The sequence below is a fragment of the Anomaloglossus baeobatrachus genome, chromosome 5, assembly GCF_048569485.1.
Source record: "Anomaloglossus baeobatrachus isolate aAnoBae1 chromosome 5, aAnoBae1.hap1, whole genome shotgun sequence".
NCBI classification, from domain to species: Eukaryota; Metazoa; Chordata; class Amphibia; order Anura; family Aromobatidae; genus Anomaloglossus; species Anomaloglossus baeobatrachus.
The window spans coordinates 563,919,639-563,937,090 of NC_134357.1; the positions used below are offsets into that span (position 1 = coordinate 563,919,639).

At 44.8% G+C, this 17,452-nt stretch overlaps 1 protein-coding gene across 1 annotated transcript in view; it reads left to right on the forward strand.

Moving 5' to 3' along the window:
- The first annotated feature begins 6,792 nt into the window (after window positions 1-6,792).
- The window catches only part of LOC142313025 (uncharacterized), a 70,587-nt gene continuing 59,927 nt past the window's right edge, over window positions 6,793-17,452 (forward strand). Inside the window, exon 1 of the mRNA XM_075352012.1 lies at window positions 6,793-6,864. The gene's annotated coding sequence lies outside the window, so the exon portion shown is untranslated. The remainder of the gene's footprint in view (window positions 6,865-17,452) is intronic.

Consider the following 17,452-nt stretch of genomic DNA (forward strand, 5'->3'; position numbering starts at 1 on the left):
CTAGTTCTGGGTCCTAAATAGGGAACGGATGGGATGAGCTCTTCGTCAACCCCACTAAACGCTATAGACGACACAAGGAGGACACACAGAGGGAAAATGCATGAACTACTTATCTACAGATGATACGGGTAGAAGTTCAGCAACGTTTTCAGCAACAATACAACAATACAACAGAGAAGTACAAGCCACTTGCTTGCAACTAAGGCTTGAATTAACTGAATAATATCACTAGCACCAGTCCATGGAAGAAAGGGGTATTTAAGCACCCAGAGAATGCTGATGATCAGCAGCTAGGTGGCAGTCAACCTCCTGCTGGGTCTAAAAGGGGGAGAGATGAATCCAGCAGGAAAGCTAACTATACCAATGAATGCTGACAGCAGGAACAATGGAAAGTCGGGGAGCCTTCTGCGCAGCCAAACGCTGTGACTTTCTATGACCAGATACCACATGACTATCACTCTTGACACCATGCTTCTAAACTGCCCGGGAGCTTGGCTATTCTTAATATGCTCCTGGCGATAGCACACTCCCAGGGTGGAGATATGTGAGAAGCCAGTCCTACCCATCTCTCTGACTGCTCTTAAACCTGGCTCTTACACGCCCTATTAACTCTCTGAGCACTATATGGTCTGGAGCCTGCACCAGCTTACATCACCAAGGATACTAACCTCGATATATTTCTCCTTGATCCATTTTACAGTGGATTAAGTTGAAGCTTTTTTTTTGGTAACATTTATTTTGGATTACATTGATCCTGCACTCTACTCTGCACACTTATATCGAGGTCTCCATCTAAATCTCTGAATGACGTGATAAAGGTTAAACTGCTGACAGATCCATTCACTAGAATGAGAGAAGCAGAGCTACTCTGGACTTTATTTTGCCTCTGTTCAGCAGTGTCCTCCATTATATAAATGCACAAAACTGCGTCTGACTGTGCTTTTATCCACAATTAAAAAGATGGACATCGCAGGATCATATGACAGACTGAGTCCAAAATGTCTCCCTCTGCTTCATTATAGGGAATCATGTGTCAGGGGCTCCATCTAAATTTCGTGTTTCAGAGATTTACATAGATAACCTGATGTAAGTGCTCAATGTAGAGTGCAGAATAAATGTCTATATACCTGTGGTGCCAGTTGCCAGAGCATTAGGATCCCCTGGGTCTGCCCTTTTCAGGCTTACACGCTGTTAGGCAGCCATCTCCGCCTCCTGTGGCTTTAGCAGAGACTTGGGAGCCATTCAGGTATGCTCCAGCTGGATATTTTGAACTCCTCAATACATACTTTGTAGGACAACCTTTCACTGCAATTACTGCTACGGTCTTTTGGGGAATGTCTCTGAGCTTTGTACATATAAAAGATAAAATGTTTGCCCATTCTTCTTTGCACTTGAGCTCTCATTCAGAGATATCTATGAATTTTCAAGTCTTGCCACAGATACTGCATGGAATTTACTTCTAGACTGTCTGGACTATTCACACACATGAATATGTTTTGTTCTGAACCCTCTATTGTAGCTCTAGCAGGATGTTTAGGGTCACTGTCCTGCTTGAAGGTGAACCTACATCCCATTATCAAGTCTTTTGTAGCCTTAAAAGGTGTTCCTCCAGGATTGCCTTCCATTTAGCCCCATCCATCTTCCCATCAACTCTAACCACCTGCCCTTGCTGAAAAGAAGCGTCTCCACAACATGATGCTGCCACCACCATGTGTGACAGTGGGAATGGTGTTTTCAGGGTGATGTGCAGTGTTAGTTTTCTGCCACACATAGTGTTTTGCATTTGGCACAAAAAGATCTACTTTGGTCTTATCTGACAAGCACCTTATTCCACATACTCACTGTGTTCCCTACATGGACAAATGGACTTCTGGTATACTTGTGGAATATATGACTAATAGTTCTCCTAGATGTTTTATGGTCTCCTGTTCGAAATCCATTAGCATACAAGAATGAGAATGTGTCAGTGGGAATTCTTCCAGAAGTGACTGCCAAGTGATACTGACAAATGTACAGTATCATTGAGGACAGCTGGAAGCTCCGATTCTTTTAGTTGATGCTTCTCGCTGTATCTCACCCTGGGATGTAGAAACTCACAATTTGGATCTGTCTGCCTGAAGAAAAGCCGTTGAATTATCTCTTGACCCTCCTGGGGAACTAGAGTTAAGATTACTAACACTACAAGTCAAGATAGCACAACTGTGCAGAACTAGACAAGGACCCAAGGTCTTGAAACATAACACAAGCACAAATGGACAAAGGAAAACTAATAACTGCAAACAAGGGTAAACTCCTAACAACCTAACTGAAAACAAAAAGTAGGAGTAGGAAAGGCAAATGGGAATACACAGTGAAAAGAAAAATGGTCTGTGCCAAAAAAAAACCCCTTAGCTACAGGGCTGGAACTCCTTAACAGACATCCACTTAGGAATAGAGCCAGCAAAGAAAGCTGGTATATGAAGAGTATAAATAGCCCTACCCGGGTTGTGATAGGACAGAGAAAATGAGCGTGAAAACATCTGATAACTGTAAACGAAAAGGATAGAAGCAAAAGTATAACAGCATCAGTATTTGGACAGGGACCGACCAGGCCATGGCTCAGCATTGAAGGAAACTGACCACCTAGCATAAGTTCACTGGTTCGAGTCCCGAATCTGAGGCATGACACGTTGTCTCCTTAGGAGAAAATCTGTGGGCAGACTCATTGGGGAACTAAATGAAAAACATCAATTTTCCCATCTCAATTGTTTGTTTCTATCAGTTACAGTGAGAATAAAAAACAAAGAGCTCAAAATTAACAAATATACATTTCTGACATTACCCCCCCCCAAAAAAAAAAGAAAATCTCAGTGATTAACATAATAATACAGCCGCCCCTCTTTTTTAATAATAGTCATACACCTTTCATATCTGGAGTCTGTCAGTTTCTTCATCTGTTGACAACTTTTTGGGCCGCACCCAGACACTGTTCATAGATGTAATTTTATTCCTACTGTCATTTAAGAAAGGCCACAAGTTCTCAATATGGTTTAGGTCAGGTGAGGAAGGGACATAATTCTTCCATCTTTCAGGTCTTTACTAGAAGGCAAGCAGTGGAGACTTTGATACTGCGACGGAGCATTGTTCTGCATAAAATTCATGGTTTTCTTCAAAGATGCAGACTTTTCCTGTACCACTGCTTGAAGAATGTCTTCTAAAAACTGGCAATAGGTTTGGGAATTGATCTTCAACTCGAAAAATTCAAACTAGCTCATCTTTAGTAACCTCAACCCATAGCAGTGTACCCCATCCCCAAATTGCTGGCGTTGGAGTCCAAGTGAAGATCTGTGGCCGTTACTTTTTCAGTTAACACTGCAACTTTCGTTGTTGGTTCAACCCCAGCTCCCAAACAGCTCGCTCAATGTCTTGGGATCATATGTGGCAAAGAACTTACCTTTATTCCCTATATCTTATCACTCACTGAAGTCACCTGTGCCATAAAAACCTCTCCAGAATCTGATTTTTGGCACAAATTTGATAAACACGTCCTTTTGCTGTTATTCATTCTCATCTGGACTACTGGAACACTCTACTGATCGGTCTCCCTCTTACAAAAGATTCTCCTCCAATTCATCCTGAATACAGCACCTATGCTCGTATTGCTGTCCAGCTGCTACACTGATGAACCTTCCTTATACCAGTCATTTCATGGGTTACGCATCTGTCACATAGTTTTCTGCCCCGGGGTTTCCTCTGAACTGGTACATCAGGGGCTTTGCCAGTACAACATAGTACCTGAAAACTACTGTATGTCCACAAAATCTGTGTGCCAAATGCCACTACTTCCCTCAAAGTCCATCAGAGCACAGCCCACAGGAATTAATCCTGTCTCTGCTGACACAAGGATGTCACAGTGGAGTCTATGATCTAGCAGCAATGTGGTACTTTCACCCATTAATGACCAGGTGATTTTTTCCCTCTATCTCCTCTAAGAACTATAAGGCCATTTGCACATGGATTGTTAGATGTCAGCAGAAGCCAACCAGTCTCTCCAGGCAAAACTGGTCCAGGAAAATACCGGCAATCGTCTTCCTGAAGTGGCTTGGCTGTCGTTGCAGCGGCTCCAACCCCACCAGTGTCTTTTACTCTGTATTATAAACCCTATTAGGGTACTTTCACACTTGCGTTGTTTGGCAGCCGTCGCAATTCGCCACTTTGGGAAACAGCGCAATCCGTTAACGGATGTGCGCTGTTTCCCATGGACTTGTATTGATGACACATTGCAACAGATGGCCTTGCTTTGTATCCGTCATCCGACGCTGCGTTGCATCCGTCGGGTGGAAAGGACGCAGCATGTAGCGTTTTTCTGCACTTCCCAGAGCGTTAAAAAAATGCAATGTGCTGGATTCCGTCAGCGTCCGTCATTTTTATAATGGAAGCCTATGGTGGTGGAATCCGTCATTTGACGGATTCCTGTGATGGATCCGTCTTTACACAACTGCGCATGCTCAGTTGAGTAAATTGCTGAAAAAAAAAAAAAGCTACAACGGATTCCGTTGTTTTGCAGGATCCGTCGCATCAGTTGTGCCACTATATGCAACGCATCCGTTACATCCGTCACACAACGCAATGCGAGGGATGCCGCACAACGCAAGTGTGAAACTAGTCTTAGCTGCTGAAGAATGAGCAGATCACTGGCATTAACCGCTTCCAGGTTTCGAAATCCAGAATTAATATAAGACGGAACAGTTCCACAGCAATATGGTTTTGACTCTGCTGTTCCTTATGTGCATTTTATCAGTAGCATTTGCAGCACTTTTTCAGGCTGATTCTGGTGTGTGAACATAACTGAACTTTTTTATTTTCTCGTCAACACAGCCGTACGAGGGCTTGCTTTATACCTGAAGACTTGTAGTTCTGAGCGACACCCCTAATATTACCATATAATGTCCTGAGGATGGAGTAAAATTAAAAGTGCAGTGAAATGGTAAAAGAAACGAGAAGTCTCTACACCAACCTCCAAATCACACTGTATCCTGGGGTACAACGAGAACATGGGGGAGGGGAGGGGATGAGGTCTCTGATCGACTCCTCAGGCCTTAAGGCCCCGTTACACACAGAGATAAATCTTTGGCAGATCTGTGGTTGCAGTGAAATCATGGACATATTGTTCCATTTGTACACAGCCACAAACCTGGCACTGATTGTCCACAATTTCACTGCAACCACAGATCTGACGCAGATTTATCTCTGTGTGTGACAGGGCCTTTATAGTGCGGAAACACCAGAGAGGAGCAATAAGCTGTGAGTGCAGAGCGTCCAGGCGGCTCCGTATAACATCACCGTGTGCAGGACAGAGCGGAGCATTCCTTCAGCTTCAATAGGGCAAGGGCCTAACGCATTGTACACACACGGCACCGCTCTACATGTCATAAACACTCGGCTCTGCACATGTCGTACACACACGGCTCCGCTCCGTACACCTCGTACACACAGCTCCACTCCGTACACCTCGTACACACACGGCTCTGCTACATCCACACTGTAAACCCCTCCTGACTCCACACATAAACTTCCCCTCATCCAGCACCATGACACCCAGCACAGCAGAGTCCTGCATACACTGAGGAGCTGATCATGTGACCCCTGACTCCTCCCCTCCATGTGACATCATCACAGGTCCTGTACGCACAGAGCAGCCATATATCTAGTGTGCGGCTCTGCAGGTGGAGGTGTGTGGAGATCCCCATTACTGGGCTCAGGCTCCATACACATTAGATGCTGGGGGAGAACAATCGCTCTATAGAAGAGAATTCTCCTGATTGCCCCGTGAAAGATGGATATGGACAGGGACAAGATGGCGGAGAGGATATTACACCTCACCCTAGAGATCCTCTTCCAGCTTACTGGAGAGGTGAGAGATTCTGATGACGTCACATTACACCATTCTTATCTATGGGAATAACGGACAGAACTGGAGAGGTGAGGACTCTGGAAATGTCTGGAGTGAGATTTCTTACTGTGTCTCTCCATAACCAGGATTACACAGTAGTGAAGAAGACCTCTAGTGAGCGCTGTCAGGCCCCTGTGTCTGAGGGAAGACCCCTGAGCCCAATCACGGGGCCTCCACCTCACCCCCCGATACATGAGGACATCAATGACCAGAAGATCCTAGAACTCACCTACAAGATGATTGAGCTGCTGACTGGAGAGGTGACACTGCTGGGAATGCTGGGACATTATACAGTAACGCTATGAAGGGATCGGGGGTGACGGTATCATTGTATGTGTCAGGTTCCTATAAGGTGTCAGGACGTCACCGTCTATTTCTCCATGGAGGAGTGGGAGTATTTAGAAGGACACAAAGATCTGTACAAGGACGTCATGATGGAGGGTCCCCAGCCCCTCACACCACTAGGTAATAGACAGGACTAAATACACACGGCCTATAATTATCTGTATGTAAGGAATAATTCAGTCCCTGTATGTGTCTCCTCCAGGTCTATCCAGTAAGAGGACAACACCAGAGAGATGTCCCCGTCCTCTTCTCCCACAGGACTGTAAACAAGAAGACCCCGATGTTCCTCAGGATCATCAGGTAGATGGAGAGAAGGGGCCATGAAATCTCCCTATGATGTGTAGACGGCTGTGAAGGTCTTGTGCTCAGTCTTGTTTTATCCTCCAGTATTATATGTGTTATACTTGTGTAATGAGAGCGGTGGAGATGCAGGATTAGAGCTGATCATAGATGGGACTTCTCCATCTGTCTGTGACTTTTACAATATTTGTTTCAGGGGGAAGATCTGACCCATATTAATACTACAGAGACATATGTGAGGGGTGATGAGCGGAGTAAAGAGGAGATTCCTACAGATAACCGCCCAGGTGAGTAGTGACCACTAAATGCAGAGATGTCACAGATTATTCTCATTCAGCAGCTGCTACAATGTGGGACTAAAGCGGGCTTTACACGCTGCGACATCGCTAGCATTTGCTGGCGATGTCGAGCGCGATACCACCCGCCCCCAGCTTACGGCCGATATGTGGTGATCACTGCCGTAGCGAACATTATCGCTACAGCAGCATCACACGCACATACCTGCTCTGCGACGTCTCTCTGGCCAGCGAACCGCCTCCTTTCCTAAGGGGGCGTTTCGTTCGACGTCACACGGCAGGCGTCCAATAGAAGCGGAGGGGCGGAGCTGAACGGGACGTAACATCCCGCCCACCTCCTTTCTTCCGCATTGTCGGTGGAGGCAGGTAAGGAGATGTATGTCGCTCCTGCGGTGTTACACACAGCGATGTGTGCTGCCGCAGGAACGACAAACAACATCGCTAACAAGCAGAGAATGATTTTTTGTTCCAGAACGACCTCTCCACGGTAAACGATTTTTCCCAATTTTGCGATAGTTTAAGGTCTCTTACAAATGACACACACTGTGATCTCGTTAATGAAGCCGGATGTGCGTCACAAACAACGTGACCCCGACGATAATTCATTAACGATATCGTAGTGTGTAAAGCCCGCTTAAGACATATTATTAGATATGTCGTAGCGTGTAACGGGGCCTTTAGAAGGAGCAAAACTTATTATCCTTAAAATAAGGTGTAAGAGGTTTCCCGTACATCCTAGACACGGGGAATGTGCAGATTATAGTGGAATGAATACGTCACGTATAAAATGATGCGTTTTGAGTTTCCATATACTGATATGGACTTAACATGGAAAAAGTGAAAAATAGCAAAAGTTACACGTTTCATAAAAATAGATGTACCGTGTTTTTGTACCGTGTTTTTCGCTTTATAAGATGCAGCTGATTATAAGACGCTGTGCGGCTCAATCCGGCTGTGCAAGCTATGCAACGGATGCGGTGGAAACACTGCATCCTTTGCATAAGTTTTTACCATGCGGCCCGTCCGGTTTTTGCTGCTTGCGGCATGCTACTGAGCATGCGCAGTGGCAAAAACCGCATGCGGCGGCCGGATGCGTTTTTTGCCGCATCCGGCCACCATAGGCATGCATTGAAAAATGCGCCGTATCGGCCGAATGCGGCGCGATGCGGTTTTTTTTGCCGCACAAAAAAACGTGCCAGGCAACGTTCCATCCGGCCGCCGCATCGGCTAAATCTGCCGCATGCGGCAAAAACCGGACCGAACGCGAGCCCATGCGGCACTAATTAAAGTCTATGCAGTAAAAACGCAACCGGCAGCAAAAAAAACGGTTGCGATTTTCCTGCAAAGTGCCGTATTGTGCCGCATTGCAGAAACCGGAGGTGTGAAAGCAGCCTTAGAGGAGGAAAATTTAAAAATTATATATTTTGAGCCAAATAGTGCACTAAAACATTTTAATAAAATTATAAAAACATTATTTTAACAATATAGACTCAACAGCAGCATTGTAAGTAACTTGAACCATGTTTGTGAATAACATGAGGGGAAGCTTGTGGGATGATGGGCAATCTGTGGATGACACTCTGTTATGGGGGAATCTGTGGATGAAGCTCTCATGGGGGATCTGTGGGTGACGCACTATTATGGTAGATCAGTGTGCCAAATGGAATTACACGATACTCACAATGACCGTCCATGGTGTTAAAAATGGTCTTCCATTTGTCCCGCTGGCGTAAGCGGATCAGGTTATACGCTTCTTGAAGATTAAGTTTAGTCAAGCTTCTGGAGCCTCTGAGATGATCAAACAATTTTAGTATGAGGGACGGCTGATATTTATTTTTGATTGAGATGTCATTGACACATTGACACCCCTGTAGTCAATACAGGGCCAGAGAGAGATAACTTTTCTTTTTCTTTACAAAGAAGAATCAAGTTGCAGCTGTGCAGCTGGGGAGGAAGATTTCTGGATAAATCCACTAGCTAGATTCTCTTGCATGTTCTCGGAAATGGTTTGTGTCGCTTCCTGGGACAGAGGGTAAATACGACCTCGAGGAGGAGAGCAGATGTACTAGTACGTAGATCTATAGGACAATCCTATGGCCTCAAGGAGGTAGAGTCTATGCTTCCTTCTTATTGAAGACATCCATGTAAGACCAATAAGCAAGGAGCAAGCTCAGTAGGTTTGATGGAGTAACCGGCAGTCGAGCAGGACGAATAGGGACAAGAAATTTTTGGTGACAAGACTGACCCCCATGAAGCACTTCTTTGGACCTCCAATCCAAGATTGGCTTGTGCCACAACAGTCCCAGAAGCAAAGAATGGGACAGGCCTGGTAGTACATAGGTGATCTTTTCCAAATGCAACGTTCATACCAGCTCAATAATGAATCGACCATTCTCGGACAGAGTTTTCCTGACAACGGATGACATCACCAAGGGACTCTAGAGATTATTAACTGGAATCTGACACCGGTTCACCCCCGCCTGTTGCATGAAGTTTCCTGAGGATATGGAATCCAGATCAGACTCAGTGAGCCGGGTGTTACCACAGGAAACTGTCAGTGACAAACTCAAGTTCAGAGAGGAGTTGCTCTTGCCCAGGGTAGTCTCTCCAACAGACGCTAGGCTTGGGAGTTTCCCAACTTCTTGGAACAGGAGCAGATTTGATTTCAGGATTGCCACAGTAGAAGCAATTTCCTTCGGTGTGATGGGCCTCCTAGCGATGTTTTCTTTCGGTCTACTTGCCTAGGTTCAAGAGGAGCTATGGAAGATGAAGTTTAACAAGAAAATAGCACAACATATGTGGCACCACTCGACTATAAGCCTGGTCCATTAGCAGGGTTATATCGGGCCAGAAACCAGCCCACCCACACCAGGCTTTCAGTTTACATTTCCATACACAGAAGTTCTTAATCACAGAAGGGGGACTTGAGTTCACATACCTGCTGAGACTCACTAGTGATAAAGATAAGAAGCTTAAGCTAACATAGCAGGTAAACAAAAAAAAAACCTGTGAGATAAGACATAGAGCTGAAGTCTCTGTTTGAACACTTGCAGCATATGGTTTTCAGTTTGCACTTCAGAAACCTGCTGAGAGTCCCTTTAAGACCTGCTCAGAATACAGTGCCATCTTTAATAAAAGACACAGGTGATTTTTTTTTTTTTACTAACCCTGCAGGATTTTGAGTGGCAAGAGGAATTTTCTTTAGCACCAATTGATGTAGAAAGCCTTTACACAAATATCCCCCAACAAGAGAGTGTAATTTAAAAAAATGCTAAGAAATATCGGCAAGGAGGACATTTTCATATATTTGGAGAAGCATTAGAATTTATTTTTTTTTTTTTAACTTCGTTTTATTAACAATTTCAAACATGGTACAACTGACATTTGCCATATAAAGATAGCTCAGTACATAGATAGTAATATTTAAATATAACAATAAACAGTCATATAAAGTCCATAATATCTTTAGCAGTTAAGATAGAACAATGTTATTATTCATACTTCTTATCATTTGCATATATATCTAATTTTATATTGAGCATAAGAACAGCTCTAACTATCAGCATGACCATATTTTGAAAACAAGATAGAAAGAGGAAGAGAAAAAGGAAGAAAAAAAAGAACAACAGCCACATTGCATTATTATACCTCAATATACCATTGGACAGTGTTTCATATCCCAACATCTAACGGGAACCACCATTGTCCGCATAATCTCCCTCAAACCTCCGCAAGTGTGTCTGGAGAAGAATTCCACAAACCTCAGATTTTGTTAAATTTTCCCGGGCACCCCCTATTATAATATACCACCCGCTTATAGACTATGGTTGCATTGACTAGTTTAACCCAGGACCGTACAGCTGGATTCGAATCTCCCATCCACCTCAGAGCTATTAATTTCCTAGCCAGAAACAATGCCTCTCTGAGGAATATTGTCATGTAATGATCCCAGGACTCTTCCTCCACCACCCCAAACAGGCATATCAAAGGGTCACACAAAACAGGAATCGACACAATCTATGTCAGCAGAGATGTCACTCCCCGCCAGTACGAAGATATATTGGGACAGCTCCAGATCATATGTATGAAATTTGCCCCTGAGAGATGACACTTCGGGCACTCCGATGTACGAGAACGGCCCATACTAAATAATCGAGTTGGAGTAAGGTATGCCTGGTGGACAATGTAGCATTGAATCAACTTATTATTAACCGAAGGGGATACCGCAGTCGGAGATTCCAATATCTCTTCCCATTCCTCTCCCTGTAGAGAGGGAATTAGAGATTTCCATCTATCCTGGGCTGGCAAGGGGTCCGACTCCACCCCCACCGACAACAGGTAAATATATATAGCTGAGATGAGGCCTCGAGGTCCTTGTGATTTTAGAATACCTATCATAGGAAGTGATGATATCAATTTCCTCACTCCAATTTTCTGTATGTGGGATTGAATCGCTGTGCGAATCTGCAGGTATCTAAAAAACTGTGATCTTGGAACATTATATTCAATCTGGACTTGTTCAAAGGACTTGAAGGTTGTGGTTCCCGGGACAAAAAGATCACCTAATGCACTGACTCTGTGAGTGGCCCAGAATTGCGCCGAGGGATGAACTCCCAGAGTATGGAAGTGGCTATTCCCCCATAATGGGAGTTCCGCCACCACCCCTTCGAAGTGTACCACCCTCTTGGCTTGTCGCCAGACTAATCTTGCCAACCTGAGGAGGGGTAATTGCCTGGTGTTCTCAGTCCATATGATTCCAGAAAACCCACTAAACGATCAGTCCCAGCCGTGTGTGCCAAGTGACTCTCAGAGTTTGGCAGCTGACATCCAGGCATCCAAGTCTCTAGTGCCCTAAGCTGTCCCGCGAGGTAGTAGAGGAAGAACTCCGGTAAAGCCATCCCTCCCAGTCTTTTGGATCTCTGTAAAATGGATAACCGAAGTTTGGGTCTGGATTTCCCCCATATGAAAGAAGTAGTAAGAGAGTTCAACATTGAGAAGAAGGATTTGGGTACTGATACTGCACTATGTTGTAGTGTATAACTAAGCTTTGGAAGTAATATCATTTTGATTAAATTTATTCTGCCAACCACTGACAGGCGTAGCTTGCTCCAAAAGTTATATTTAAGTTTAACGTGCTCCAGAAGTGGTGTTATACTTGTCTGCAGGTCTAGTGTATGGTCTTTCTGTATGTGTATTCCCAGGTATTTAAAGCTAGTTACCAATTGCAAAGGTGACCTACCCTCCATTGAAATTCCAGACCCATACATTAATGGCATCAAAGCCGACTTATCCCAGTTGATGCGTAGTCCCGAAAACTCCCCAAATGTATCTATAGTATTTATAACCACCGGTAGAGTCTCTTGCACTCGATCTAAGAAGACAACCATGTCATCCGCATACAATCCTATTTGATCTGTTCGGTCGGCTATAGTGATTCTAGTGATCTGTGGATGAGAGCGGATTCTAATTGCCAAAGCTTCAATAACTAGTGCAAACAATGCTGGAGACAGAGGGCATCCCTGTCTTGTGCCCCGATTCAATGCGAAGGGTGTAGACATAGCACCATTGACTAGTATCCTGGCTGTCGGGGACCTATACAACATATGAATCCAGTTACTGAATTTAGGCCCAAAAGCGAATCTCTGGAGGCAGGCAAATAAAAATGGCCATTCTACCGAGTCAAATGCCTTGGCCGCGTCCAGCGAGGCCAAGGCCCACTCTTTCTCTTGGACCAGTGTGCTATATTGCACTATGGACTGGACCTGTCTTATATTTATAGAGGTGTTTTTCCCAGGCATAAATCCGGTTTGATCTGGGTGAACTATACTCAATATGACTGAATTAAGCCTGGACGCCAGTATTTTGGTAAAGATCTTGTAATCCACGTTAACTAGGGATATAGGATGGTATGAACCGCAGTCTAGTGGGTCTTTACCCTCCTTCCTCAGCACAACTATATGTGCTTCGTACAAGGAGGCAGGTAGAGAGTCGCCGGCTGAAAAATGTGAGAAGACCTCTAAAAGAATCTTGGCCAATACGTCACAATATTTACTATAGAATTCTATGGGAAGGCCATCTGGACCCGGAGATTTCCCCCTAGCCATATCCGAGATGGCAGTAATCACTTCATCCAGTGTGATGTCCGCCTCCAGAGACTCCCGTTGTGATTCACTCAAAGTGGGAAACTCCAAATCCGACAAATATGTCACACAACTTTGAACTCCATGAGGATTTCTAGATGTGTATAGGGTTTTATAGTATTCACAAAAGCACTCTAAAATATCCTCAGGGGATGTAGCTATTGAGCCATCCATCCTCCGTATACCCAATATTGTATTTGAAGTGTTGTGTTGCCTAACCATATATGCCAATAATTTACTGGATTGATTTCCAAGCTCAAAATATGATTGTCGGGTAAAGAACAATTTGCGTTTGGACTTGGTCTCAGAGTGCTGCATATATAACCTATATGATTGCATCCAGGCCGCTCTATTTCCATCGGTTGGGGCCGATATATATATTGCCTCTAAGTCCCTAAGTCTCCCCTCTACTATATCATCCTCAGTTTTAGTCACTCTTTTAAGATATGTTATGGTTGAAGACAAACACCCTCTAAGGTAGGCTTTAAGAGTGTCCCACACCAAGTTAATATTCCAGGGTTTAGGGTGTGCTTCCAGGAAATCCTCTATTTGGGTCAGAGTTCTATCACTTTGATCTATTAGTTTCAGCCAAAAGGGGTTTAACCTCCAAAAGGGTTTACCAACACCTTGGTTAGTCTTCATAGTAAGAATCACTGGGCTGTGATCTGATATGCCCCTGACCCCGTGTATCACGTCATCCACCCAGGTTGCGATATTGCTCGACCCCAAAAATATAATCTAGTCGGGACAGCGTGCGTCTAGTAGAAGAATGACATGTATATTCTTGGGTGTTAGGATGCCGGAGTTGCCAAAGGTCAATCCACCCACCTCCCTCCGCGCATTGCTGCAAATCAGTCAAGTGTGTGGCCGAATGTTGTCCCCCTCCATCCATCTGAAACCTGTCCTGCTCCTCATTCATCACAAGATTAAAATCCCCCATACATAACACATAAGCATCTGGATAATTGAGGGCAAAGCTCATTGCTTGTGTAAGAATGGAGATGCGAGCTGGCGGGGGGTTGTAAATACATAACAGCACATAATCTCTAGAGTTTATAGACGCATATATAAACACAAATCGCCCCTCCGGGTCACGCCTCACCACCTTCACTTCCCAACGGATATGTCTATGGACCAATAGAGAGACACCCCTGGAGTAGCTGGTGTGGAACGCATGTGCCGACCATTGTACCCACGGTTTGTTTACTAGTCTGGCTGTGTCCCGTGTGAGGTGAGTCTCTACCAGTACCACCTGTTGGGCCTTGACTTGCTTAATTTGGGAGAATACCTTAATACGTTTTTTGGGCGATTTAAGGCCTCTGACATTCCAGGTCATAAATATTAGCTCTGACCCCATATCACATAGATCTTTTTATAGAACCAGGATCCCAGGTATAAGACGCTTTCTGCCTGCAATTAAGTGTGGTCAACCCTCCAACAGTAATAAGCCTGTCCCTGCAAAGAAATAAAGTTAATGCAATTGCAGCTGTAAACATATAGAACCAATATCGAACTTCAGGACCTTTCCGATAAGTCCTGTAAAACATTTCAAACATCAATGGGGATACCACCACTGAATACAGTGTCCTGGTATAGGTGGTATAAGGGTGCACAAGATAGGGCTCCCATTTCACAAGAACCAATTCCTGGCCAATTCCTCCATCACTCGAGGCACGGGGAAGTCCCATCTGTCTCCAAAGGGGGCTTCAAGCAATCATGGAAGAAGAGGGTCGCCATGGGGCACAGAAAATGTCACTTAGGAAAGTAATCTCATGGCTTCTGCCCCTTAGGTTTCGGGTGTACCTGTAGCCAGTCCTCAGCCTCAGCAGGTGTAGTAAAAAACAGAGGTAACCCTTCATGCACTATGCGGAGCTGGGTAGGGTACAGCATAGAGTAGATGATGTTCCGCTCCCTTAATTTCTTCTTCACCTCCATGAAGTGGGCCCTCTGTTTCTGGAGGTCCACCGAGAAGTCCGGAAAGATTGAGAGCGCAGCATTATTGAACTTGAGTGGGCTCTTCTGTCGGGCCAGACGGAGTGCTGTGTCTCTATCTCTGTAGTTGAGCATCTTTGCTAAAAAGGGACGTGGTGGCGCGCCTGGAATAGGAGGCCTTGTTGGAACTCTGTGCGCCCTCTCCACCGCAAATGTCGAGGAGAACTCATCTCCGAGATTACATTTCAGTCACTCCTCCAGGAATTGTTCCGGATGCTGACCTTCCGAGCGCTCTGGCAGTCCTATGATTCGTATATTGTTTCGACGCATGCGGTTCTCCAGATCGTCTGCTTTCTGGCGTCATGCATTTGCCGATCCGGCCATTGTGGTCATTTTTGTTTTGAGTGTTACAGTTTGATCCTCAAGTTCAGACACTCGCGTCTCGACTTCCGCTGTTCGGGTCCTCAAGGATTGCATGTCCTGACGCAGGAGGCCCACCTCTGAATGTACCTGCTCAATTTTCCCTGTGAGGGAGCTGTTGCTTGTAGAAATTGCTTGTAGAAGCTGTTCATACACCTGCCTCAGGGTTAAATCCTCTTTATCCTCTGACCCGTCATCCAATAGTGCCTGACCTTTTGGGGTGGCATTTCTCTTGGCTTTAGGGGCATCTGCCTGACCACCCCTTGCGAACTCCTTAAGTTTGTCAATAGCTCCACTTTGTTTAGGGGGACTCATATTGATACACTGGGGATTTGCTGATTCTGCACCCCTCTCTTATCGTGCCCCCGTGCGTCTGAATCTGTGCCTTTTATAATGTATATTTAGTAATATGTCTGTCTCCACTTCCTCACCACGTCCAGAGAGCCGGAAAACAGCCACTTATATGGTGGATAATAAGAATGAAGGGAGTCCCAGGGCAGAACAGCACTCTGGGTGTATTTATCAGGATGATGCAGGCCTGTGCAGCGTGGGGACTTCAATATGTGTCACTTATTTGTTTTCATGTGTCAGGAACAATCTGCAGGGTCCGTTTTTCAAGGCACACACTCCAGACCCTCCAGCACTCTATGGGTTAAAGTCTTCCACACTGCAGCCGGCCCCTTAATATGCTGCACGCTGACTGCCAGTTACACAGCTAAGGGAGAATTAACTTCCCTGTGCTCACCACTCCTGGGTCTTCACTTCTGGCCATAAATCTGTCACTCCTCACTGCTCTCCGGAGTCATGCTCTGCTGCTCACTGTGGAAATGCATGCTGTAGGGAAGATGGCTGCTGCTCCACACTCTCCAGCCTCAGGAGGTCCAGCAACGCCGTGCAAGAGTCAGAGAATAGCTCCAGTGGGAATCTGCAGCCTCCAGATTTTGTCTCCTGTCACAGCAGCAGGTCAGTGAGTAAATGGATCAGGTAACCGGGTGTAAATGGCCAGGATAAGATCAGGATTATAGGAGCTCTCTTCCCATGCGTCCTCTCTGGTCGGCTACATCGCCCCGCCCCCCCATTAGAATTTATTTAACCCACAATATCTTTCAATTTGGCAATGAGTGGCTTTCTTAAAAAAATGTTACTGCAATGGGTGCACCTGTTGCATGTATTCTGGCTAATTTGTATATAGGAGCTTTTGAGAATAAATACATCTATACCATATCCAACCCCTTCTTAAAATATATCAATCTTTTCCTCCTTCATATTCAGTAGATGATATTTATATAGTCTGCTCAGGTCCAGAAATTGAATTTTTCTCCCAAAAATCTACATCAATTGGTGCTAAAGAACATTCCTCTTGACACTCAAAATCCTACAGTTAGTAAAAAATCACCTGTGTCTTTTATGAAAGATGGCGCTGTACCCAGAGCAGGTCTTAATGGGACTATGTCAGCAGTTTCCTGCAATGTTACCTGAAGTCAGCATGTTGCAAGTGTTAACCCCTTCAGCCCCGGGGCACTTTCCGTTTTTGCGTTTTTTGTTTTTTGCTCCCCTTCTTCCGAGAGCCGTAACTTTTTTATTTTTCCGTCAATCTTGCCATATGACGGCTTGTTTTTTGCGGGACAAGTTGTACTTTTAAATGAAACCATACGTTTTACCATATAGCGTACTGGAAAACAGCAAAAAAATTCCAAATGCGGAAAAATTGCAAAAAAAAGTGTGATGGCACAATAGTTTTTGGGATGTTTTATTCACGGTGTTCACTAAATGGTAAAACTGATGTGTGGCTATGATGCCTGAGGTCGGTGCGAGTTTGTAGACACCAAACATGTATAGGTTTACTTGTATCTAAGGGGTTAAAAAAATTCACAAGTTTGTCCAATAAAAGTGGCGCACGTTTTGCGCCATTTTCCCGAAACACATAGCGTTCTTTTTTTTGGGATCTATGGCTCAGTGACTGCTTATTTTTTGCGTCTCGAGCTGACGTTTCTAATGGTACCATTTTTGCGCAGATGCTACGTTTTGATCGCCTGTTATTGCATTTTGCGTAAAACTTGCGGCAACCAAAAAACGTAATTTTGGCG